This window comes from Lichenostomus cassidix, chromosome 2, assembly GCF_008360975.1.
Source record: "Lichenostomus cassidix isolate B80296 chromosome 2, HeHo_3.0, whole genome shotgun sequence".
NCBI classification, from domain to species: domain Eukaryota; kingdom Metazoa; phylum Chordata; class Aves; order Passeriformes; family Meliphagidae; genus Lichenostomus; species Lichenostomus cassidix.
Window position 1 is genome coordinate 37,853,819 of NC_139482.1, and position 27,029 is coordinate 37,880,847.

At 37.6% G+C, this 27,029-nt stretch overlaps 1 protein-coding gene across 2 annotated transcripts in view; it reads left to right on the forward strand.

The window, feature by feature from the left end:
- UBE2E2 (ubiquitin conjugating enzyme E2 E2) overlaps positions 1 to 27,029 on the forward strand; it is a 202,832-nt gene that overhangs the window by 126,608 nt on the left and 49,195 nt on the right. The window lies entirely within an intron of this gene.

Sequence of the window (27,029 nt, forward strand, 5' to 3'; positions counted from 1 at the left end):
CAAAAACTAATAGATAAAAATTCCAAACTATGATACTGAGAGAAAGGTCTTAGATAGTTGGTTCATCTATGTGGGGTTATAAAAACATAATGTTTTTAAATGTTGATAATCAGGAAGGAGAATAAATATAATACTGCCTTACTCTAACATATTTGTTATTATAGGGGATAAAGATCCTTATATCCAAAACTGATCTACTCTGAGAGTTATTTTTCTCCTGATATAACTGTCTAGGGCTTTTTAAAGTAATACTATATTTGTGTGCAGGAGGGTTCAGTTTTGTTTTGGGGGTTTTTTCATATAACACATGTAATCCACGAAGTTAATAGTTTAAGTGGATTGGGAATCTGTCTGTGATTTGTTCGGGGTAAATCTCACTGAAATAATCTCATGTCTTACAACATGGAGACAGGGAAACAAACCTGAATGCAGGATGTTACATTTGCTATATCTAAGAAAAAAAAAAGATAACAAGGTTTTTTCCCATGTTTTTATAACCAAACAGATTTTTCATTATTTATTCCTTCATTCAACTAGAGTTGTTTCAGTTTAGTGCTTAATTTAATATTATTTTATTATATCACTATAGATTGCAAGAATCCCTACTTCAGTTTCCTCAGGGCTGAATAAAACATTTTAGTAGCATTTTTGATTTTTTTGTATCTGTAACAAAGTATCACTTTTCTCCTGTTTTAGCTTAATATTATTTATAAATATAGAACTCAGTTCACTAACATATCTTGTTTAACTCATTTGTCTAGACCCAGGAATATCATTACCAGATGTGTGCAAATAAGATAGTGTTTCCTGCTTTTGAAGATAGTTAATAACAATTTATCAACAAATTAACTCATAGACAGCATGAAAAGAGGTCTAATTTCAATTGTTGGAAAAGGGAGGGTAAAAATAGTTTATGAATAGCCTGAAAACTGGCAGTGTTAAATAGAAATGAAGAACTTTTTATAGGAACAGTCCAATTAGCTTTGCTACTTTGTGTTAGTTTCTGTGTACCAGGGAAATTTTAATCCAGTTTTTAGGTGTCTGCTTCAGATTAGTACACCTCTTTAAAATTTTTGTTAGCATTATTTGTGGTGTCTAAGTTTTATTTTACCCCAAATCCCAAAAAACCTCCACAAAACAGTACTACTGGAAATATTTTAATCAGGATACTTTAGGCCATCTGTTAGTATAGTAATTTTCAAGGAGAATACTCTACTTTTAATTCAGAGCTAGGTAAAATAAGAATCTTGTTTATTTCTTGGAGTCATAGAGGAAGGAGAATTAATAAAACTGGAATTAAGAAACAAGATCTGTGTGTAGTTCAAATTATCTGTATCCTTGAAGATATTTTAGCAAGACATTATGATTCACCATTTAAATTGTATGTCTTAAGTAATCTGGATTTTTTTTTAAAGTCCACAGCTGATTTAATTACTAGCAGAAGCTTCACTGAGTTTATTGCTGAATGTTATTAAAACCCTCATTATTTTTTCTTTTGTGTATTTTACTGGTGTTAACTAAGAAAAATCTCAACCTGTATAATGAATATTCACAGATCCCATCAAGAAAATCTTTTGAATGTGGAGAAGGAGCTATGTTACATCAATTTCCCTTTTAGGCTTCATTTTTCATCATTTATAAATGATCCTGCAATATCAGAAGTGGTTCTGATTGTCTATATATCTGAAGCTGCTTTTTTTTTCTAAATAGAAGTAGGATTGAAGGATAGGGTAATAAAGATTCCAGTGGTAAGTCAGTCGTACAGCCTAGAGGAAACTCAGTAGGATGGAAGGAAGGGACCTAATTATCATCTATAAATACTTTCAGAGTAACTGTGTTGATGAAGGAAGGAATTATTCCCAGTCTGGGAAGATACCAAGATAAAGAATAATGGCCCACAGATATTAGAAGCAGTTTTTAACAATGGGCTACCATTGTCAACTGATGCAGATGGTAAATCCCCACTGAAGTCAGACTGAGGAGTTCTCTGTCACTGCAGTCATTGGAACCAGTCATTCCCAGTTTGCTGATTCTGTCAGTTTTGCAGAGAAGTCTTGGCTCACTTATTTGAGAGTAAGGTTTTTCCTGATTTAAATAAAATCAGCTGCATGGATAGCTGATGTCACTGCCTTCCTCCTGCGTTAGTCCTGGTGGGCTCCATTTTCCAGTCAGTCATTTGGATCTGCCAAGGCTGGCCCAGCAGATTCCAGGCTGGAACTGGCACCAGCAGAGCCTCCATCAGCAAGGTGGGAGTGATCCTTGCCTCACTCAGGGAAATGAGAAAATCAGGTCAGAGTAAAGCAGATTGAACTTCAACTCCAATTTACAGATCATTCACAATTTTCTTACAGAGTATTGCCATTTTTATGAATAAAAGACCCACTAGGGAGAACCCCAGAGGGGACACTGTGCCCTGCCCATGTGCCAGGACCAAGCTTAAAAGCATCAGCCACAGGCATGCACTGTAATATCTGTGAGGCTGGCCAGAGTTTAGATAAATGATGGATAAATACCATCTGCATGTTGATAAAGGCAAGTTAGAGCACCTCATCAGCAGTGTCAAGCCAAAGCAGTGACACACATCCATTGCTCTCTCCACTCGCAGCAGCTCTTGTTTTACTGACACGCTCTGTGGTCCTGGATTGCTGGGGCAGGAGGTGTGGGGTACTCGTGGAAGGGAAAAGCTGATGTGAAAGGTGCATGGAAAGCTGATTTGGTGCTCACCTGGCTGGTCACTTGTGGTGATAAAATCAAGTAAAACTGAAGAAACTAATTCTCAAAAGAAAATGCACTATCTGGCACTACCAATTCTTGCTGAGAGAGAAAGTTTCCACCTGTTGAATTACCAACACCTTTTGAAGTGCCCCAATCCTTTCTAGAGGTCTTCCCTAGTCTTCTAGTATCAGATGATTTTACTCAGCCGGATAGGAATATCACAGCTTTAACACTTTGGAGTATGTGTTATTTTGTAGGGATGCAGAAACAGAAAGTAACAGCTCACAGGGAGGAGAAAACCTGGACAGAAATGCGTGAAGTTTGCAGATGGATTACCAGAACACCAAAAAAAAAGAGTGGGATGATGTGCACTAAAGCACTATAGTTATGTGTGTTGTTTTATAATATTTTTTTGCTACATAAATACAGTTTAATCAGTCAAATGGCATATGGTGAATAAAGGTAAGAGACAGAGTTTCTCCTGCCATCTGCTGCTCCAGAGATTATTGCCAGTATATTACAGTTCCTTTTCTCCTACAACTTCAAATCTCAGGCTTTCAATTTCTTAGGATTACGTTCTGATTTATAAGTCTGTGGGTTGTTTTTTATTTTAAAAATGGGTTTGAAGATATATGGAATGATTGGGTGAAAAAACTACAAGTTATTGTTTTATCTTCTTACTTTATTGACTCCTTCAATGCACTCAGTTGTTTACTCTTAGATGAATTTCACCTCTTAAACATCCATAGTTTTATATTCAAAAATATAGAAATGCTAAGAGAAACAGAAACACTGTCATCTCCTCAGAGACAAAATGAGTAAACCAAAGCAGTAAATTTGACAAAAATTTCAGAGATACTGCTTTTATTTTAAAAGTCAGATACTCATTATAGAGTGTGATTTTTTGTATAATGAATTTAATAAATGACTTCTAAATAATTTTGATGTCTGTACAGTCTAATTTAAGGCTATTGGATAAAGGAAAAAAGAAAAAATTTGGTTTTCAAAGGGTATTCATGTATTTGCATTCTGCAGTTCAGGACAGGTGATTTCAAACACTTCTAATTATTTAAATTTTAAAGAAAATGTCTTAAACTTGTTATCTCAACTGCTCTCCTGCAATGCCCTAAATATTGCTCTAGCTGTTGGGTTGCTCTTCACCAGCCTGTGTGCTGTTTACAGGAGAAACTTTTAATTTTGGTAAGGCATTTTGAGGACTGCATTGGGTTTTTTTTTGTTCTCTTTGGCAAGCTACATATGTTATGGAAGCATGTATATTTCCATTAGGGCACATAGATATTTTGGTGACAATCAGAGTTTTGAAGCTTTTTGTTTCATTGGCTTCAATTGGCCTGTTCTTCTACTTGCTCTTATTCTAAGCGGATGAGACTTAAATGACAGCTTTTCCTAGGACTGACATAATTTGTTACTAATTTTTGAAGACAAAGGAATAGTGCTTGCAGGGAAGAATTATCTGACTGACTATCTGTGATGTTAAAATGAGGAAAAAGGTAACCCACGGTATTCTCCATATTTTTATCCCTCAGAGTGAGTAGTGATTTTCTGAGAAAGAAATAGGATCACCATAGTGAAAAGCAGTGTGAAAGAAGCATTTCTTATAATATTTATTCCAAGTGGGACACATCCTAGCTTTATACCGAAGTAAGCTTCCCAAAAAGGAAGAAAATGTGTCAGTAGCTTCCCTGGAAAATTCATTGTTAATTTTTTTTCTCCTGTTGTTGTTGAAAACTTATGTGAGCTTGTGACAGTAAGACCCCAGGGAGGGGATGTGGCAGCAGGGTTTACAGCTGTTCTGGGACAGCACCCCGATGGTGGGACAGTGCACCCCTGCAGCTCAGCCCAAACCCAAACCCAGGGCTGCGTGTGAAACAGAGCTTGCTGGGTGCCAGATGACAGTCTTCATCTAAGAATGTGTAAAATTGAGACATAGCTTTTACCATTTTAGTAATATTTTTATGTTTTGCCACATAACTACTTCAGGACAAAATACAGTTACCTTTCATATTACTGCTGACAGAAAATGCCATTAAAACACAGCATTTTTCCTGATTCAGGTATGTAGAGCACAGTAGAGCACAGAATAAAATATGAGGGCTTTGTTTCATCTCTCTTTCCTCTCTCCCTCCCCCACTACCCTCTTCTCTCCCTCCCTTCTACTGCCCAATATTTTTTTTTCTTTTTTCTCCTCTTAATTTCAGGGGGGTTTGAATAGCCCTGTAAGGAGAAGAAATATGCTTCAAGGAAAGAGGCACGTGGGTCTCCAGAGCACAATAGGAACATAAAATCTGTCTCAGAGGCATAATTAGGTTTGCAATTAATTAATATTTGCAAACCACTTTGAGAATCTGGGTGCAAATTATTATTATTTTCATGATGTCACTGCTGAGACAGATGAACAGGAAGTAGAAACAAAAGGATAATCAGTAGATTCATGAAGAGCTTACACTGCCGCATTAGGATCATTAACAATTGCTTCTACTTGTGTATCATTATTATCCTATATTAGTTTTCCCACTCTGGTGAAGGGAGAAGTACAAGAGCTCAAAAATCTATGAAATCTTATCAGCTGATGAGACAGAAAATAAAAAATGAGAGGTGGAGGAGCAAGTATTTTCTTTTCAATGATTTTGAGTATCAGGTGGGGAAAGGGAAGAGTAATTTGTATGAGTAGTGTGTAATTTCATAATTTATTATTATTATTATTGTTATTTTGTTTACACCTGGTAAAATCTTAAGTGCTGTCCCTACACAATTTCCTAATTTTGTGAAGCAATTTTATTTTAATACATGTGGGCATAAAGGCTTTAGATAGTCCCCAACTGATTTTCACTGTCTGATAATAATATATTGGACAAAACAGCATTGCTATTTGTGTGGGAGTTAATGCTTTTGAAAATAGCTAATACACTTAACTACCGTGTATTAACAGTGGGCGTTCTGCTTATTCTTATTGCAAGCTTTAGCACTGTGCAATTTTCCTGCAACATGTTAACAATAATCCACTCCATGCTGGCACTTAAGTGTTTTTTGAGTATTACGGTTAAAAACTTATGGGGAAAAAATGGATATGAAGAAAACCCACATTACATCTTGGTGTGGCATGGTGTCTGTAAAAGAAAGCAGTGATGGGGAAGTCCATGGCAGTTGTTTTTAAGTTGTTTTTAAGATTACCAAAGGCTGTTCCAAAAGAAATATTATATGCATATGGCATGTTTTCTGCACGGCTTTTCATGGAATGATAGAATATCCTGAGGAGGAATGAACCCACAATCATCATCAAATCCACCTCCTGGCCCTGCACAGGACACCCCAACAGTCACACTATGTGCCTGAGAGTGTTGTCCTCGTGGGTCTTGAATTCTGTCAGGCTTGGTACTGTGACCACTTCCCTGGGGAGCCTGCTCCAGTGCTCAACCACCCTCTGACTGAAAAAACTTTTTCTAATATTCAATCCAAACCTCCCCTGACACAACTTCATACCATTTCCTCATGTTCTGTCATTGGTCACCATAGAGAAGAGATCAGTGCCTGTACTTCTGCTTCCCTCTGTGAGGAAGCTGTAGACTGCAGTGAGGTCTCCCCTCAGTCTTCTCCAGGCTGAACAAACCAAGTGACCTCATGAACTCATTTCCTTGTACTGTGCCTCCCTGGATTCCCATGGACTGCTTGGTAATATGGAGGATGAAGGGCCATGGCACATACATGCCTTCCCCGCCCCAGGTCTTGTGAGGGTGGTGACAATACTTGGCGCCACGGAGAGGGAGAGATCTTCATGGACTGCTGATGTTGTGTCTTCATGTAGTAAGGTATTTCTGGCTACATATGCTAGCAGGGTTGGTGGTGGGATGAAGGTTTTTGCCAGCATCTTCAAGCAAATATTTAATAATGGCCTCAGCAATAGCTAAAGTGTCCGCTTTAAGTAATTGTCTGGGAAAATGTGGTATGGGGAAACAAATACTCTTACAAGTTCAAGGAATGAGTGAATCTTTAACAGCTGAAAAAAGCTTCTCACGTAGTTTCTGAATACACAATTACATGTCTTGGCTGTGATATCAGAAGTGTGCACAGACAGTAGCAGGAAGCAGCATCACAAGGGGTGTCCTCCATGAAAAGCCTTCCAACTTGTGTAGCAGCCATTCATCCCAGCCTATGTAAAATGCTCCACAAGAACACTGTGGTGCAGATGGGCAAGTCTGCATAAAACCTCACCGGCATGTTGGACAACAGGGAGGCAATGCTCAGAGCCAGATGCTAAACAAAACAACTAAAAATGGGGAAGATTAGGAAGGGTTCATTTCGTTTTGAATAATACCACAGAGCCCAGATATGTGGGGGCAGCACTCTGGCCAATGAGACCCTGTGTCACTCTCTGGATGTTCAAGGGTAATCCATCCAACTCCTAGGGTTGGGGATTACCTAAATAAAGGGTACAGAATAAGTAAGATATATTTTAACTGCACATTTGGTTGCACAGGTCTGTAAAGAAGAGCATCCTACAGCCGTCTGCCATAATCTGAGTTTTTGAAGCAGCTGAATTCCCTAGGAAAGCTATGTTAATTTATCTGTAAACTTATGCAGTTATTCTGATCATCAGGCATTCCTTCTATTTCCTTGTTGAGTTGTAAAGCAGGACTGTAGAACACACATAGTCATCCATTCTTATGCAAGTTTATTAGACACTGATTTTTTGATCTTTTGGTAGGTTGGAATTGACTATGCAGTATCTTCAGGCATAATTACTAGACAGGGCTTTGGTTTCACCTTAACACAGTTAATGTTTTCAAGGAGTGACAAAAGTGAGAGCATGGGAACATTCACCTAGGCTGCTTTATTTGTCCTCTTGTGTGGTGTAAAGAAATTTAGAGCCTTCATGTAAAATGTCTTTTGGAAGGTGATTAACCAAAAGTGCATTTTTTTTTCATTTAAGTAAAGCAGAAAACCTGGCTTACACCTGTTACTAATTTTTAATGTGACAGAAAGAAGTCTTCTTGTAACACAGGGTTTTTCTCTCACAAAACTTTACTTTATGCTTTACTTTGTTTCATTCAGATGAAGATGCCTCCACAAGTAAGAATGTGATAAATCTCAGTGCTCTCTACTTTCTAAGATTCCTTGAAAGATGTATAGCAGGTGTTTACAGTTAAACATCTGCATTGTCCTTCATTAAATTGTGTTTAATGATTTGTATGCATCAGTAGTCCCTTTTGAGACATGAAAAAAGTTAAAAACATCAGAGGACAGAAAAATTAGAAGTTGTTTTATCAATCCAAGCACTCCTAAAGAAAACCTCACAAAATATCATCCTTGGAGAGGTATTTGCACAATCATGGAGAGAAACCCTTATCAAATACAGTGTTACGTTTCTTCCCAGTAAATTCTGTGGGTTTTTTCAGTGTATTAAATTCCTTTTGGAAAGCACAGTATTTTCACTTGAATATGTAGCAAGTTCTATAGTCCCTGGTCCCCGTATGCATGTATATGGAGTGATTTATGTGACCTGAAGTCCAGCATCTCTGTGTATTCTACATTGAAATGAGGGCCCAAGTCTACAGTGCCATGAGCCCATCCCTTAAGTAATCTCATTGTACAATAGCTGTTTAAAATATTCCTTGAACATGTTTGACATATTTAAACATACGTTTCATCTCATCTGCCTTCAAAGAGCACTTAAGTAACACAATACGTATAATCAAACATTTTCTTCTGGATGATTGATTATCATATGCTTCAAGTGCAAGTTTCTTTTAATCTCATCTTTTTCCTGGTCCAAATTAAGGCTTACATTTGAAAGGTATGGAAATGTATAGTGTTTATATGGTAATCATATTTTGCTGTCACTGTTTCAAGTCACCTTCCAGACAAAAGAAATATTAGCTGCTGAACGATCTGCTGGCTCCATAATTAACAGAGGATTGATCACTCTTCCCCCATCCCCTACATTAACAGGCTGCAGAGCCCAGCCTGCTTATGTCTCTCACACACGTAAAGCCGTAATTTCTGTCCTCCCACCAGATGCTATCCAATTTTCTGTGCAACTGAGTATCACCCTGTAACACAGGGCAAAAGCAAGCCAGCTTCTCTTTCCACAACTACTGTGGCTTCTCTAAAGAGCAAACAAATCGCTGGCAACCAGTTTGTGTGACAGACCTGCTCCCCAGATTCCGACTGTCTTGAAAGCATAAGAAGAGAGCACTACCTTAAGAAACTGCGGAAGAAAAATTTCATCCCAGCTCTACCTTCATCAAAACTGAGGTGAAAATCTTTGTGAGGGATGATGGCTAGAAAACAAAATACAGGAGTGCTATTAGCTGCTATTTTTAGGGATGGAGAGATCATCTGTATCTTCTTAATAATTATCACAGATCAAGCTCTGTGGTTTTTCTTTATGGGTCTTAGAAGAAATATAATTTCATCTTTTATAAAGATGTTATATTGGTGAAGTGGAAGTGGAAAATTATGCAAAAATGGTTAGTAATGATTCAATCACAATTCATATTATTCACATTCATGCCATAATTGATGCTGATAAGAAAGCGGAAGCCTTTTGTTCACTCCCTCAATGCTTAGAACAATGCAATCATGTATTTTATTTTAAACTTTGTAAATTACCTATTTTCTGAAATTGCAAACGACCCATTTCTTAGCATAAGCATTCCGTGTTGTAATCCTTTCATTTTATTTCAATGTGAACAATGTCATTCACTGGCTCCAAGCATAAAACTAAAGATTTTAAATTTTAACAATGAATGTGTTCTATGTTTAATACTTGCAAAAATATTCAATTATATACAGTTATTTATTAAGCGGAGAACTAATTGAATGTCACTGTTAGGCAGTGTGTCCCTGGAATTTAAATAGAAGTGTGAAGAATCCCAAGAGACTGTTATATAGCAAGGGAATAGGACTATGAGAGTAATGGGTAATATAATCTAAAAAGTAATAGACTTCATACTTTAGTCCAAAAAGCAACAAACTACTGTAACTTACCTTTTGCTGTAACTAAGTAAATTGCTTTCATTGCAGCACTGGCACAATTTAGGCAGAAAGGGGCCAGTGACCCTTTCCTCTCTCCCACCCCTGGGTTTTCCCCAGCATAATAGGGTTGGAACATTCTGCTGAGAAGTGAGAAGTGTAGGTTTGAGCTATGTCAAGCTAGAGAAGGAATTAAAGCAGGAATTGATTCCACATTGCCTGTGTTCTGACCTTCCATCAGTATTTAAAGAATGGGCACCTATTGTGTTTTGGTTGTGAAAGGAGGAAGTGAGGCACCTGAACAAGTTAGGGTGGATTTGGGGCTCTGAAACCCTAGCTGATGTAAGCGCTGCCTTACAGGCCATTAAGAAAAGATACCTAAGCTGCAAAAGGACAAGAATTTGAGGCACACCCTTCCCTTAGTGTTTTTCTTGGCTAGTTTCAACAGCTCCCAGCTCAGCCTTAGTGTCTGCTCTGAATTCCTGAGGCATCCTATTCTCCCACGGGCAGGGACCTCAGGCACCCAACGCGGTCCTGAGAGGCTTGGTCTGCACTCCAGGCATGTCGGATGAGAAATTACAACCCTCAATATTGCTGGAGCCATATCCCTTCGTACATATAATGCCAAGCACATGCTGATCTCCTGCTGCTGCAGAGAACAGCCTCAGTCATCAGGTAATAAACTGGTCTCACGTTGTATGCAGCTTCTATTGTAAGAAGAAAAGCAGGCAAGAGAGATATTAGCCCATCCATTAAAAATGGATATGATGTTTGGTTAGATGGTAATGTAGACTTTGTAGGTGTCTAGTGTGGTGTTAAAAATGTAAACAAAGTTACAGTAGGAACCTTAAACAGGATGTGATGTATTCATTGCAAGCCATGGTCTCTGATTGATAAGAAACAATTTCAGAGAATCCTGTTTCACAGAGACTTCATGGGAGAGAAAAAGAAGGAATAATAACACATTGCTGTATAATCTTGATTCTCCTTTGTAGACTTTTAACACTGAGCACTGAAAACACAGTAATTGTATGAAGTGCTTCAACATCAGAAAAACCAGAAGTAGTAGTAATTGAAATAGCATATGGTTTTACTACCTGGTTTTATTATTTTTGTTACAGCGTAAATTATGGCTGGTTATCATTGATTGGTTTTGTGTTATTTACATTATAAAATGTTATCACTTTAATTAAATCCATACATGTATTTAAAACGGTTGTCATCATGTAGTTCATTTATTCTGATACAGAGGTTCTGTATGTTGGTGTATTTTTTGCTTTAGCAAAGGAAATAACTACACTGCTACAGTTATCATTAAAGCCTTATAGTTATATGCTCACTAAGCCTTTTCCAAGTAGAAATGTCTTGGTATCAAAATAATGCACATATGAGCAAATTCATTGCAATTGTCAGGGTTAGACCAGGCCAGACTCCCAGGCTTAAATATCAAATCCATTTCAGAAATATGCAACTCCCATCTCAAGGTTTTAATACCGGTAATAGACCAACGGGTGCTCTCTGAAGTACAGGCAGTGTAGCCAGGTGTTTCAGCACTGCTCATCTCCATACTTCACATGGTCCTATTCTTCCCTCAAGGTCATGATCAGCCAGGCAGAGCGTACTGGAGCACAAACAAGATCAGCCTTTGGGCTACTCCCCCTTTTTCCAGTAGCTGCACTTAAATAACCCTCAGTCATTGCCTTCATGTGGGTGTTCCAGCTCAAAATGCTCTTTTGCATCTGGCTCTGTACCTACAATGTTTGGGAAACGTAATTGTTCTGGCACTCAGTGTTCTAGTTTTTGCATATACCTCTTTTAATATCCCTGTTATTGCTGAGAAAACCAAACATATTTGTCTCTTGTAACTTAACCATGTACTTAAGAACCAAATAAATATACAGGCTGAGTCTCCTTAGATTCCTATCGTCGAGTTATTATTGTGTTCTCTGAGTTTGTGGTTTGATACACTGATAGTTAAATGGAAAGATTGCTGACATTACGGGTAATTTATAGCTTCTGTGTTTGATCTGTCAAATGTACTTTCAAAGATTAAACGTGGTCTCTTAGTGGTGCAATTACCTCAAACTTTTTAGGCTGCAAATTCAAGAAAGAGCTGCTATTTTCCTTTAAACTCCTTTATTTCCCTCTCAGCATCTGGTACTGTGAGGTGTTACCTTCTACCTTTGTTAAGGTGCTACTCTGAATTCAGATAGCTGGAGGCATTTTAGAAGGTGATCTTACAGCTATGCTTTCTGTCTTTTATGAAAGTAATAATTGTCATATTTCTTGTGTCTCAGTCATCTCTCAGACTGCCTAATGTGAATGGGAACTCCACAAGCAAAATTTAAAAAAGATTTCGTTAGCAGTCTATGATCTTTATATGTCTATTTTTGCAGAGAGCTAAAGTGGTGGTTGGTGGTTTGTTCCTACAGACTAGGCCTTCCTCTGAAAATATACTGGATGCATAATTCTTAGCTTTTGAACAGAAAGGTTTTTTATAACACTAAAAATTTAGCAGCAAATGGTATTGTAAGTACTAAAAGGTGCACCAGAGTCTTACTCTGGCTTCTTTAATATTTACAGTGGTAACATTAAAAAAAAATTAAAACAGTATTTTTTGAAACATTTTTATTTTTACATTAGGAAAACTAATTACAGCTCTCAGACATGTTTACATATGCTATTACCTAAAACAAAACTGTTTCAAAAGCTCCATTTATTGATAGCTTAAATAGCAGTCCTGTTCTTTGTGGCAGGGCTTGGTTAATTTTTTTACAGCTAAAGAAATTAACCAGGTAAATTATTGTAATAAAAATGGGGAAAGTGTAGGTAGTTTGTTAATTCAACCACATTCACCTCAGCCCTAGTACGGTACTCATGAAACAGAGAGGTGGCCGGGGGGTGCGGTGTCTTTTTTCTTTTTTCTTTTAATATCTTGTAATTTTCTGTGTTTTAGACCATAGTGTAGTCTTACTTCCAGACAAGTTACTCGTGGTCTGCCAGGTTTCCAGCCCAATTTATAGGAATGAGAAGAGCCATTCAAAGGCTCCTAAAAGCTTCTGCTGCTGCTGAGCACAGCAGTTAGAGATAGAGAGAAGGGAGGAGGAGGCAAGGCTGAGCTGGCTGCCTGGTCAGCAGCCCAGGGATGCTGGGGTGGGGAGCCCAACTTCCCCACACCACCACCTCCATCTCACACGGTGCTGTGTTGGGAGGGAGCCACCAGCAGCAGGTGACAGCAGCCATCTCCAGCTGTAGTTGCCAGATCCCCACTGGAAGAGCATCAGTGGAGGAGTCAAAGGGCTTGCAAGGGAATTGAGGTGTGGGGAAGGTTTGCTGTCTGCCTGTAGCATCTCCTGTAATGTGCCCTGGTTCCCTGAGCCACAGGACAAGGTGCTCCGTGAGGTTTAGGAAGAGCACAGATCTTGTGGAGGGAATCAGCTCGTTCCCTTCCAATTGCTGAATGGTCCAGGCGACCATTTGTGCTCGGTACAAAATGTTACCTGTTTCATTCTGTGGAAGTGGTCATTCATTAAAGTGTTGTGCTAGCAGCATCTGTTAGGCCTTTATGCAAAGATTTCATGCCTTCATTTTTCACTTGAGCTAATATCCTTTAAGAACTCTTAAAATAATAAAAACAAAATTAGTTTAGGGTCAGTACTTACACCAAGATCCTCAGCTCACTCAAGAGCACTGATTTATAATGGAATGGGGAAGGATAGGGATGGAAAACATTGTTCAGACTGATGTTTAATCAGACCGAGTGCTTTTAATTAGCTGGAGAAGAAGATTGTGAATATTTCTATTTAAGTGTTCCTGCTCAGAGAAATACTTTCATCATTAGAAAATGATCTTCACACTTGGCATAAATGAAGAACTCCTTACTAGTGTCTTTCAACATACGATGTCTTTAAAAATTGCATATTCAATGTAATAACAAGGAAGATGAGGCATCTGATAACTTCCAGCTTTTTTTTCTCTTACTTTACTTTTTTTAAAGCTTGGGTTGTAATTGAAGTATAATTAGAGAACTTTCCTAAGATCAGGATCTGTTTAATTGATTTAAACATGACTACACAGAAGATTCATTTCAGTTGTTGGTGCTTTTAAATCACATAAAGACATTGCTCTTACTCTGTTGTTTTTAAGCTGCTCATAAAAGAGTATTCGAAACGTAATCGAGACAAGGATGAAGTATCAATGTGGTATTTGCTTAATTAAAAATTAAAATTAAGGATATTACTGAGATATGTTTTTACATCCAGTGAAATGATACTTTACTTTCTACAACTTCTGTTGCCAAATATTTTATAAATCTGCAAGAAATATTCAGCCAATGTCACTAGAGACCCTTTTTTTAAATTCTCACCGGAATCATAGAAGTAAAATTTTTTACTAGAACTAAGCATTTATTGTCAAGATTGAATTTTGGGAAAGTAAGGCTCTTCAGAATTAAGGATGAAATTATTCAAATGATGTTTGTATTAAAATCAGTACTCGGTCAAAGACACACAAAAGGAGAAAATGTTCCATGATTGTAATGCTGGGGATCCCTTGTAGGAACATTTAGCTTATTATTTCTAGAATGTTTCCCTGAACGAATTATGTTTTATTGGCTAAAACCACTTTTTTTTGCCCTCATTAAATCAGTTGTATGATCCCTTTTACTTCATTAATTTGAGTCAAATAAATCTTTTCCTGACATTATTTGGGGACTTACTATCTTGAGTTATCTTAAAGTTTCTGCTAAATTAAAATGCATATTACAAAAGGGACATAAGCCCAGCACATGTGATGCTCAGGTGATGATGGCCATGGCCAGAGTCTGTCCCATGGTTACCTTTGTTTTATTGCAGGACAAATTGTCTTGAATATAATTTTATTTCCTGTGTGTGTACAGACAGTATCTGTGAAGTAACTCCTTAGCCTTCTGTTGGTATGAAGATGCTCTCCCCCACCAAAGATAGAAAAGGATCCTCTGGCCAGTGGGGATAAGGCTGAGGAAGTGGTTTCATGATGGATTTAAGCCTATTTAGGTCCCTGGGGTCACTGAAAGAGTTTGTCCCTCACTCTTCTTTATCCGCCAGCCATTCATTGCTGCCTCTCTCTGTATCAGCACACGGCTTGTCGATTCAGGGAGCTGCTTTAGCTAAAAAAAAAAAAAAAAGCTTTTTTTCTGTAGTCAGATTAATTTTCAGTCCAGCTGCGCAGCTGCCCGAGCACTGATGCCAGCACAAACAAGAGAGCTGGAGCACACAATCATGGACAACAGGGAGGGCAGGACTGCTGCTCTCAGTAGCCGTAAATAAGGTGAAGTTATTCAGGAAACTGCAGCCTGTGTGTGAAACAAAGTCTCAGTATAATTACAGATTTATTTCTTTCAAATCCTTGTACTTGTGAGTAATCCTAAGTGAGCAGAACTGGGTGATTTTTTTTTTTTTTTAAACACAAAATAGTTTTTCCAATAAACCAGTTTATTTTGCTGGAAATGTATAGATACTGCTACCTTTTTTCTCTTAATTAATTAAAAATTTTTCCCCCCCTTTTTTTGAAATTTGTTTGCAGGGAAGGATTTCAGTTACTCGTTCTTAAATATTTTTCTGATTGTTTTCCTGCTCCTCCCCCCCTCATAAAAGAGCTTTATATCTTCATGTTACAACTGGAAATGAGACATAATGAAATTAATTGACTCTTCTGCCCTGTTTGATGACCCAGGAGCCTGTGACAGTCAGGAACTGAACCCAGATCTCTCAGATTTCAATACAGACTGGTACAAATACAGCCAGGGACCTTAAAGCCACAACACATCCTTTGAATAGATTACTCCCAGCTTTTTCCAGAAACTGTCATGGAAAGCTTTTGCAGCAAACTGGCCATGGGTCTCCCCATTGCTTTAATTGCAAAGGAAATAGATGTTCCTCCATTCAGTGTTGACCCTTTAAGTTTGTTAGGCAGTGGAGCTCCTGGGATCAAAACATGTTTCCCTTCAGTTCCCTTCACTTGGGAGAATTATGGTCTGTATTAGAAAGATTAATTAACAATTTGAGAGGCAATTTCAAATTTAGATGTTACCCACACTGAGGAGAGCAAAATTAACTCACTTAATGTCAGATTTTCCATTAATTATATAATTAGCCTCCTGTCACTTGGAAAGACTTTAATATGAATACGCATTTTAAATCCAGAAAATTGTGTAACCTTTTTATGGGTGAAGTGGGGCCTTCTGCCTTTGTCTTTCCTCCTTCTCTTCTGGGTTGCATGTGAGCTGCAAGGTGCAATTTACTAGAGGCAAGGACTATCTGAGAATATTGCAATTGCAAACGATTAAGGGAAAAATGGAGCAACTGGAGAGATTAAGAGAGACTCTCAGGCAGGACTCGTGTCTGTTTACCCTAGTTCAAGAAAATAAATAATTCTGTTCTTTACTGCAGTATATTCTCCTGTTTCTTTCTTTCTCTTTTTTCTTCCTTTGGGTTCTCTGAGGATAAAATAGACTTACAGGCCTTTAGGTGAATAGTGGCTGTGCAGTGTATTCTGGGCAAAGACCCTCTCCTGTGGGCAAAATTATTTCTAAGTACATTTGGATCGTGTTGACAATCACCACATGTATGTGTGGCCTGTACAAAGAATCTTCTCCTGGGGTTACCTTGAATATCATTAACAGAGATAAAGTGAACCATGTAGCACAGGTACACTTTGCTTCTTTAACTAATAGATGCCTGTATTACATAAAATTTATGTGTATAACCCTCCCACACACACATTTATGTGAATGGAGCAGATGTGCATGGTTGCCCATGTAACACTGTTTTTACCTATTCAGGTTGAGTGGTCACAATAGAGCTAATGTTGTCCCAAATCACACCCCTTTAAATCTATTTGGAGCCATGGACTGTAAGACTCAATAGTGGAATTTATTTCACTTTTAAAATACAGGAATAATTTGACATATAGCATCAGGGTATTTGGCTTTTTGAACATGAATTGCTCTGCTCCATAACAAAGCCTTTTAACTTTCTAGGGCATCATGGAAGGTTGTTCTTTTATTTTAAACCACTGTACAGTTGAAGTCTGAGACGAGACAGGTATTTCTCTGAAGTGTTACAAAGCTTCAGCAGAATTCATACCCAACCAGGATCCTTCTGGCAAGGCTCTGCAAGGCGTGCTTCACTCACTGGGCTGGAGCAGACTCAAAAAGGGTTTCCTGCGCTGGGTGCCGCCACTTCCACAGTCTGACTTTGAAGCTCAGAATAACACATATGCATTTGGGTTAGCAATTAAGTAGTTATTAAAGAGGTTTCTTAAATCATGACCTAAGAGTCTAATTTGGGAAGTGCTGGGCAACCACACCTTGGCCTCAAAGGTATTTGTGAGGTCTTCTCATAAAAATGTCTAATATAGTTGCTCAAAACCTCAGGCCTCTTAAATAAGAGATTGATTTGGTAGTCTGAGCCTGAACTTGCTTGTCAATGACAGCTCATATATTTGTCAACATTCTTCAGGTATATTTTTGGAAATCTGAAAAATTTCCTTTTGCTAGTTGCAGTTAGTTTCATGGCAGCCAGGAATTCAGCAACATAAAAACACATCTCCTGACTGACCTTGAGATGTTTTCCGTTTTTTGGGAGGGAATTTTCCTCACCAGGATTTACTCTTAACCAACAAGGACATAGCAAAATGTCATACAACTGATCCAGTTCAACTAGATTGGACTCACATAATGGTATTAAGTTTTTTGCCCACGATTTCTCAAGGAGAATACATCAACATCTTATTTTGCTGTAATGCTGAAACTCATTGAATTACATGATGCTTGGGTCTATTCCTGGAATTTTTTGACACACAGAATTTCTGTATTCAAAATAAGTAGGATATTTACACTGTTGAGCTAAAATACTTAGCAGAAGAGGCTTCAGTCTGAAATCAGTTGAAGGTACTCGTGATTTTTCTCTTTTGGCTGGCTTATATTAAACTGCTAAAAGCTTGAAATGAATATTTTCTTTCCTACTGCTTTTTCCTGGTGTATTCCAGAAGCCCTTCTCCCCTTGCACCTCCTCTTTCTAAAGCCATGTAAATTTGCACCACCTTCCTGTTCACCTTTCTTCTTCATATTGTCCTCTTCTTAGTATTTCGACAGCCCCTTCTAGCAAAATAAATGGTTGAGCTTTACCCCCTCTACTGGCGAGTGGTTTTGTGCACTCAACTAAACAAAATACAAAACTAGATTTAGAAGGAGCTCCTTTTTTAATAGAAACAGTACAAAGTTCTTTCCAGTCTTGTTAAAGCAGGACTGGGACAAAAATTAAATGTTTTTATTCTCTAAGAGGACAATCTGAATCCCAGAATATATTCCAAATATCATACTGTTTACTAGGAGCCTCTACTATCATCTTGCCTGTGTTCAGTGGGAATAATATTCAGCCTATTGTTGGCATAATAGGCTTTGTAAGAAGAATTTGCCTGCTTTGTTTTTTGCCATCATAGCCATAATTTCAAATATATCCTCATAAAGGATATATCATAAAGGGAAGTGCGGAAGAACTTGTGCATATCTGTAGTCTTTCCCCTTTTTCACACCTTTATTTTTCCCCCCAAGAACCATGCAGAAAGTCCTGGGTAGAGCCAAGTGCTGCAGTAACCTCTGAAGCATAAGGTCTGAATAAACCTTCCTCCATATGGATAGAATTTGAGTCTACACTTATGCAGAATGAGGAAGTTAATCATTAAATGGTCCATAACTAAAGGTTTCTCATATCCAGTGTTTTGGGATTTTTCTGCTTCTTATTGTTAGACACCCGATAGAGAATACCTGAGCAAAGGAATCAGTTTATTTCAGCATGGCAAAAGAATTTTAAGGTCATTCTAGAACTTGGATTTCAGGGGATGAGTTTCTAAATAATATGAAGGGAAATTCAGAGTTTGACAACTTGTGACACAGCCATTATTAATAGCATGAAACTGGAAAGATTTAGAGTGTATTTCAATGTCAAGGTCTCAGTTGTTTTCTTTGATGCACTTCATCAGTTTGAAGGTAAAATCCCAGATCTTAGTTAAACATAATTGGTATATATATATATGTATATATATATATATGACATAATTCCATAAGAGGATAGTGGTTTCAAAGTAGAACATGTTTGTAAATCAAGAACTTGGCAGTGTGCCTTTCACAAAGTTAGGACTATCACACATATATACAAAAATCATGAAACTGCAAAGTCATCATTAATCAGCTTTAGCAACTGTGTTTCCTGATTTGATACAGCTTTGTGGATATATGGCAAACTATATTTCAGATGCAAGATTTTTGTGCTTTAAAGGTCAAATGTTTCAAATATATTGCATTCCTAATCAACATTGTATTTCATTTGCCAGCTGGAAATTTACTTTGACTTTGTGTGTTAGAGAAGGGAAATGGCTGTGAGTTGTTTTTTGGCACAGTACCATAGTTACGAACAAGTAAAGAAAGAAGAATGAACTGAGTTACTTCTTGCTCCACAAAATTACTAAGGACAAGAAGATTGTATTTGTCAAGTCCTCTGTGTATGTGATAAATGATAAACACATTAAGTCAGCAAATACACACTTTCAGCAAATAGGTAATTCTAGCTGCTGATTCCTAGGTCATGCATTTGCTTGTCAGCAAGCAGAAACCATTGAAGAGGTAATTTGAAATCTTAAATAAAAACCAGGTGCATCTTCTCTGACAGCCTTTTATTTTTGCTTAAAAGGGTAGCTGTCACAGCATGTGCTCAGTGGCCAGTCCTGCTCTCTCCAGAGGCTGCAGTAATGTAGTGGAGCCAATTGGCCATGCTGATATTTATTTAAAGAAAAACATCAGGATACAGAAAACCAAGTTAATCAGAAAAGGAGTCTGAGGTTAGATGTGTTCTGAAAAGGTAATGCATGTGAAAGATACAAAATAGTTGCCCTGATTTTGGAAACAATACGTGGGAGAAGCTCTCTCCATAGCCACAGGTCTGACAGGTTTGCTTCAGGATCCATGTGCGTGTGGCCCTATCCCAATATGGGAGAGAGACTCCACAGTTCTAAACTTTAGAATGAAAATTTTAGAAGAGGTTGCTTCAAGATACATGTTTTAAAGAAGTTAACATTATTTTAAAAATAGTAAATACTGTCTGCAGTCTAGTCCAAGTACATAATCCATACGTAGACCTAGCCAGCATTCACACTTAGCTGAATGAATGAACATGATACTGTAAAATCTCATTTATCCTAATGAATAAACTCCTTATTTCCTATTCACATGCTAGGTTATTCCTGAGGAAGATAAATGTGAATATATATTAACAGAACAAATTCAGTCCCTCCTGTATTTTTAGATATGTTGTTCTCTTTCAATGTTTCTGTGCCAATACATCATTATATTGCCACTTTTTGGTGGTGACATCTGCACATCAAATGACTGGGAAGCTGAGTGAGACTTCCAGACAGTAAACAAGGTGTCATCTCCCCATAGCTTTTTAGCATGACATTGCTGACAACTTTTTAGAAGTGCTGCCTTGCTATACCCCAGCTCTGCTGTGTCCAAAGCTGTGACCCTCTTAGTGTCCAGTGGAACATTCTTCAGCCATGTCAGGCAATTAGACCAGGGTAAGCATGACACTGCTGTGGCATACCAGTGGCTTAAGTGAGGCTTTTTCCTCTTGACTTTCAGAAGCTCCACAGCAATCACCCTTGTGGTAGGTGTATTTGGTTCTGTGAGAGCCAGAATAAATGGTGCCAAGTATCTGCTGAGCTGAATCAGTACACAAGCCGTGTCTTGCCAATTTATGAGGTCAGAAAAATCTTTTGCTTTCTGTAGATTGACAAAATGCAGACCCAAGGTGTTTGCTGAGATATAAATAAGCAAGTTGACTGACTTTGATCAGATTTGTCTTTTTCGTTGTAATGAAACATTTTCATTTTCTAGCCTTGAATAATGTTTGGAAATGTAGAGCTTTTACCTGCCTCTTTTCATTCCCTTCCATTCTGTTGCCTTTTCTGCAGAAAGGAAGCTTTTTATGCAGTTTTCTCTAAGGGGAAAACGTCTTTTGCATTGAACCTGGGAGAATTTTTGTTTTATTCTTTTTTTTCTCTGGTAGTGTGTGTTTCTTTACATTGGTTCACATTCTGACCGTGCCGATCTTGGGACAGAGTTCTGTGTAGTTATCTTTATTCAGCTATTTACATTTTTACTCCATTGTGAGCTTCTACAATCCACTTCTGTGATTTAAAAAAAATATTTCTGTAGCCTTTTGTTTTCCTAATGATCTTCCTTAGCCAAGTTTAATCCTAAGTAAGCCAGTACAGCTCTGAATTATATCATGACAATGTTTGTCCCATTACTTTAATTTATAAGAGTTTTTTTACAAATGCATGTGTTAGAAGCAGGGGGTTTTTTCATTCCACTACAGGCAAGTCTAGATGGTACTGACAAACTCTTGAAAAAGTACATTTTCTGATAAAAACACACTGGGGAACATAAAGAAAAGTAGGTGTTTATTCTGGTGAAAATGAAATCATGGAAATGTGTGTATCCTCACAGAGTATGATGTGTTACTATTGTCATGTGTAATTTTTAGTATGATACAACATGATAGACTCATAGAACCACAGGATACTTTGGGTGGAAAGGGAGTTTTAAAGATCATGTAGTCCAGCAAGGTGCATGGGGAGGGCTAGCTTTCCTCAGATGAGGCTGCTCAATGCCCCATCGAACCTGACCTTGAACACTTCAGAGATGGGGCATTGGCACCTTCTCTGGACAATGTTTCCAGTGTCTCAGCACCCTCTTAAAAAGTATTTTTCATCATATCCAATCTATATTTACCCTCTTTCAGTTTATGACCATTGGCTGTCAAGATCTGTCTGGATGGCATCCCTTCCCTCAAACATACCATCTGCACCCCTCAGCTTGGTGCCATCCACAGACCTGCTGAGGGTGCACTCAATTTCACTGTCTGTGTCATCAGAGAAGATACCAAATAGTATTGGTCGCAGTGCAGACCCTCAAGGGACAGGTACTGTCCAGTTTAAGGAAGAAAAACAGAGCATATAGAAACATTTTTAAAATATAAAGAATTAAAACTTTCTTCAGTGGAGACTTCCCAGTTACTTTAAACTGTGTAGTATAGTATAGCTACCAACAAAATTCACCTTAGCAACAACCAGCAGTTTTCTGTGAGAGTACATTCCAGCCCCTGGATACACGCAGTCTACTTTACTTCATCATTTCAGGTTACCTGTTCCCTGGAGCAGATTATATTTGTGCAGAACTCCTTCAACTGTCCCTTTGAAAGACAGCCTTGGTGGCTTTTTGGCATTGTCAATCTGTCTATTCTGCAAGCCACTGGGTATCCTACAAAAACATATACAATTCCTTCTTTGTTGACTGAAGTTCCTGACATACCTTCGTACAGAAGAAATGTTAAAAGTGTAAACACAGTTCTTTAGCTGTCAAGTGTCTTCTAATATTCAAAAGAAGATCGTACCTTAATTTGTGTGAAGTTACTCTTAATTCATATTTCATGTTGCCATCTGTTCTGAGACAAATATGCTGATTATTTTTTTTTTTGTAGTATTTTACCTTACTTTCTTGCTCTGGTTGCATTCATGAGGTTACAGAAAACAATTGTGATCCCTGTGATAATGGATGTATTATTCTAAGCTCTGCTATTAAGAGAATGTATTTTGTGCATCAGTTTTCATATCTCTTAATACAGGGACAGAAAATCACAGAGCGGCAGAATCCTCATATGAAAGATGTTATATTAGTCATCAAGGGAAAATTGCCAATTAAAGTATATTACAAATGGTTCGCCTCTAAATAGTGTTTATTCTACCCATTGACAGAGATTTTGCTTGCCCAGCTTAAAGTAAATAAATTCCTTATAAGCAGTGAATCTGAGTAAGTGCTGAAGTATTCTACTCATTAGAGGTACCACAGTTGGTTTTCTCATTTTCCTCTCCCTGCAGGATGTATTGCAGTGAGGCTGAACCTGTTTTTATAGTTAAAAACACTCAATTATGACAGCCACCAGCACACTAAGGCGTGGTGTGAGGAGGTTAGGTCTCTTCGCCTCAAGCTCTGAAACCTGTTTCCCACTGTGGTACAGCAGGTACAGATGTTCAACACAAGACATCCTGATTTTGAACTTCTTCTGAACAGATTAAAACCTGATTGTAACGTTTCTCTGAGCTGACAAGAAGTCTTGTATTCTGTGCCTGCTGTGGATACTTATCACATGCTTTATAACCACAAGAAGCAAAAATACCTCCTGAAAATCCAAAACTAAACTCTTAGGGTTTGTTCTGAAATATGCCATCCTTGGGTAATTGAGATCTAGATAGGTCTTCCTTATTAGTGCCTCCTGGTAAGGTACTGGCTGAAAAATAATGCTGTAAAAGAAATTTATTTCAATTCCTAGAATATAACTCTTCACTTTGCTGTCAAAAACAGTAAACTGCTTCTTGGAAGCGTGGGTAGTGAGCATCTTATGTCCTTAAGTAGCTTCATGTGCACAAAATACTGTTGTTCACCTCCATATGTATTTTTAGTTCTAGGTCCTAACATTTGGTAAGACCTTAAGATAATTAATGGCTCCTCTTTATAGTACTGTGAATATTTTCATTGGCATCATCCCATAAAAAGTATTTGCAGCAACATGTTATTATGTTTTAAATACTGTAGAGCAGTGACTGCCAGCTGTGTGAGTGCAGAGAAATAACTTCATAAAACTGTTCCTTCACCCCTCAAGTCCAGGTCTTTTTCCTTGCATGGGAAGCCCACAGCAAAGGACTAAGCATTGCTCCAAATGTTTTTCTTTTTTCTTCCATGTGTCTGTATAAGAAATGTTATTGAATGAATGAAGAATGTCTTTGGCGTGGGTTGGTAAAGGATTTGAAAATGTATTTGGCAAGGGAATGGCTGCCCGCCCCCACTCCTCAGTCAGGAGTTTCTGGTTCTGGGTCAGTCTCTGGTGAGGAGGACTGGTGTGAAGTATTTTAATGAAGCAAAGTACTGTGTTTAAAATGCCAGAACAATAATTGTGGATGTATATTTGAATATGCATTTTTTGGATGTTGATTTTTGGGCATCTGTGGTGGCTAACATAACACGACCTCCCCTGAAAAGATAATTTCCGATGTACATGTAAATACATTTTCTGAGATTTGGAAGTAATTATAAACCACAGAGCAAGAATATTGTGGTTAGTTTCACTGCAACCTCTCGAACATGGAGTAAAAGGTACAGAGGCACTTCTGTTCATGGTGTGATTACAGGGGTAATAAGTTTGTGTCAGCTGAAGCCCCAAACCACTTGGATTTTATTTGATTCATTAGTAGTGTATTAAACTGAGAAATGTATTCTGCTATTGAAATGTACTCCAGGTAGCTATAACAAGTATGCCAATGCCATATGTAGTGAATAACTATAATGTTTTATGGCTGACAAGTGAAAAATACTTGAGGCTATTATAGGAAAACACAGATGAAAAGGGATGGAAAAAAGGACATGAATTTTTTGAGCTATGTCAATACAAAACTTTTAAGTAACATTGTTGGGGAATTCTAAGTTGAAAAACATAAATTTAAATTGTATTTGTGGTACTTGCTGCATTAAATCTCTCCTGTAATTTTTTTTAATATATGGAATTTCAGACATAAAGTTATTCATACAATAAGGTGTAGGGACATTTCAGATAAACTCGCCAAAGCTTGCAAAGTGAAAAAAGTTGATATTTGCAGATTTTCCTCAGTCTGTGAAGTTAAATGTATTTATTTGGTTTATGAAGTCAAAGTACAGAATTAAATAAGACAGCAGTCTCAACACAAGAGCGGTAGCTGTTGCTAATACTGCTTCATTTGCAAAAAATAAAATTATTTTTAAACCACTTTTACTATCCACTGTTTATGCTAGTTTGTTTACCACAAAAACCTCTAGACAATGGCAGAGAGATTTTGAAGAACATGCTGTGTGTAATTTCTATTTGTAAATATTATGATTCTGTATTTAAACACAGTATTTACAGTCACATCCAGGGAGGCAGCTGACTGCTCACATTTGGGAGCACCTCTTATTCACACAATCCTGTTTTTGTGGAAGATAAATATACTTTACCTGTCAGTTTGCCAGGACCTCAGTTTCCTGGTTTTCAACAAAAGGGGTATTTCTTTGCTCTAGATTTTTTCAGAGGGAGTGACTGAGGGGGAGGGGTGGGTTTCTGTTAGATGGTGTGATTCTTTGACATTTTGTCTATTTGTGTAGTTTCTGCTGCAGTAGCACAGCAAGCTGTAACATGGAATTGGCATGCTTTTAGAAGTTCAAAAAAAGAAAAAAAAAAAACCTCACTGCTCTAAAGAACAGAAAGTTAACCTTGAAACCAGACTGATTATCTTCCCTTCAGTTTACTAATTCATTTTCTCCTGTCTAGTGCTACTCTGTTTGACCTTTTACCTCTGCAGAGAAAGTATTTCTGTAAAAGTGTTTCATTTTTTTATATTGTAGTAAGATTTGAGTCCTGAACCCAACAATAATACCTGTTAGTGATAAAACTACTTGGAAATAAGTGTAAAAATGCAAATGAAAATAGGAATATTTTTTAAATAGGGAGTATTAGCTTATGGAGACGTGCGCTGAAAATGTAATACATCTAGATTTGTCAAACAGGTTAATAGACTTCCTAAGTTACTGAGTTCTCTTATTTCACAAAGGAACAGAGATTTCAGTTCTGAATGTCAGAGAATCATATTTAAATCATTCTGCACAAACACAGACTCCCTCAAAAGTGGTAAGAGTGGAAGTCAACCAACAAGTTTGGTTCATATTTTTGTGTGATTCTGAAATATTGCTGTAACAAAAAAGCCTTGATCAAAGCTTGGTGGTTTCAGGGACCAAACCACCATATGCTGCTTTTTGATTTTAAAGGGTTGGGGTGGGGGTTTTTTGATCATCTGAGGTTGCAGTTTTAGAATATTTTTCCTAACATGATAAACTGAAAACAATTTAAAGTAGGTCAACATAAATTTGAATGTACAATTATACACCCAAGACTGTTTTTTTTTCCACAAGACTTGCTAAAAATCAGTGATTTTAAAATTTCAGGCACAACATCATGCACATTTTATGTCCTTATAAGTGGCTCGTAAATGTTCTCTTTCGTGCATTGCATTGAAGGCAGTGAGAGTTTTATCCCTGGTACCACTGAAACCAAGATCAACATTTGAGTACATAGAACTGAGCTTTCATGTCCCAGGAAAGTTGTGTGTCACTCACAGCTTCTCTGTTTTGGGGTTGGATACACCTAGGTTGGTAAATCAACATGTAAATCAATTCAGTATCATTAGGAAAAGCCAAGTAATGTATTCCATAAGGGAAAGAGTGCTTATGTGTTAAACACTGCTGAGTTGGCTTCTTCATTGTGTACATCATGTTTTGAGCTTATTCAAGATCAATTGTGGACCCTGTAGTATCTTCTACACAAGAGTGTGTCTTGATAGGACTTTAAATCTACAGGAAATATTTGTATTCTGACATTTTCCCGGTCACATTTGCCACATTTCACAGGAATGTTTGTTTGTGTATCTGTACCCGAGTGCCTTTTGGTGGGTGAGGGGGTGCTTTCCAGAGCACAGCTCCTCTCCTCCATATGCTATACATTTAATTTTAAATACAGCATTTATGTATTTCAGGGGAACTGCACTAACTTGGTAGTGTTGCCTGGGGGAGAAAGAAATGCTTTCATGCAAAGATTGTCACGGGCGGTGGAGTGATAGCTGAAAGTAGCTGGCCTTATTAAGCAAAGTTCCTGGAGGTGTTTACATGTCTATGTAGCTGTAAAATAGCCTTTCTTCAGTTCTGACTTTTTTTCCCTTTCTCCCAGCACTGTGTTTCGAGTTAATACATATATTGTTATATGTGAGCTTCTGTTTAGAAAAAGATTGGGAATAAAGACTAAATCTCATTTGCATTACTCATGTGGGTAGCTCGGTTGCTTTCAGGGTGTCTACTTGAAGAAGTAAAATAGAAACAGATTTCATTCCAAATCCTTTTACTAACTGGCAGGGAAGAATACTCATTGACCATAATAATAATAATAATAATAACAACTTAGCAGAGTACTCGATGTCATCTCTAAATGATACGCATTTTTTAGTCATTAAGTCACATTAAGCAGTACTAAGTTTTGCCCTCAGCATAAGTAGTCTCTTGCAATTGCATCTGTCTCTTCAGTATGCAGAAAACATGAAAGGAAGATTGTGTTTTACCCTATTATCTAAGAAACTGAGAAGCTATGAAAAACAGATTACTATTAATAAAC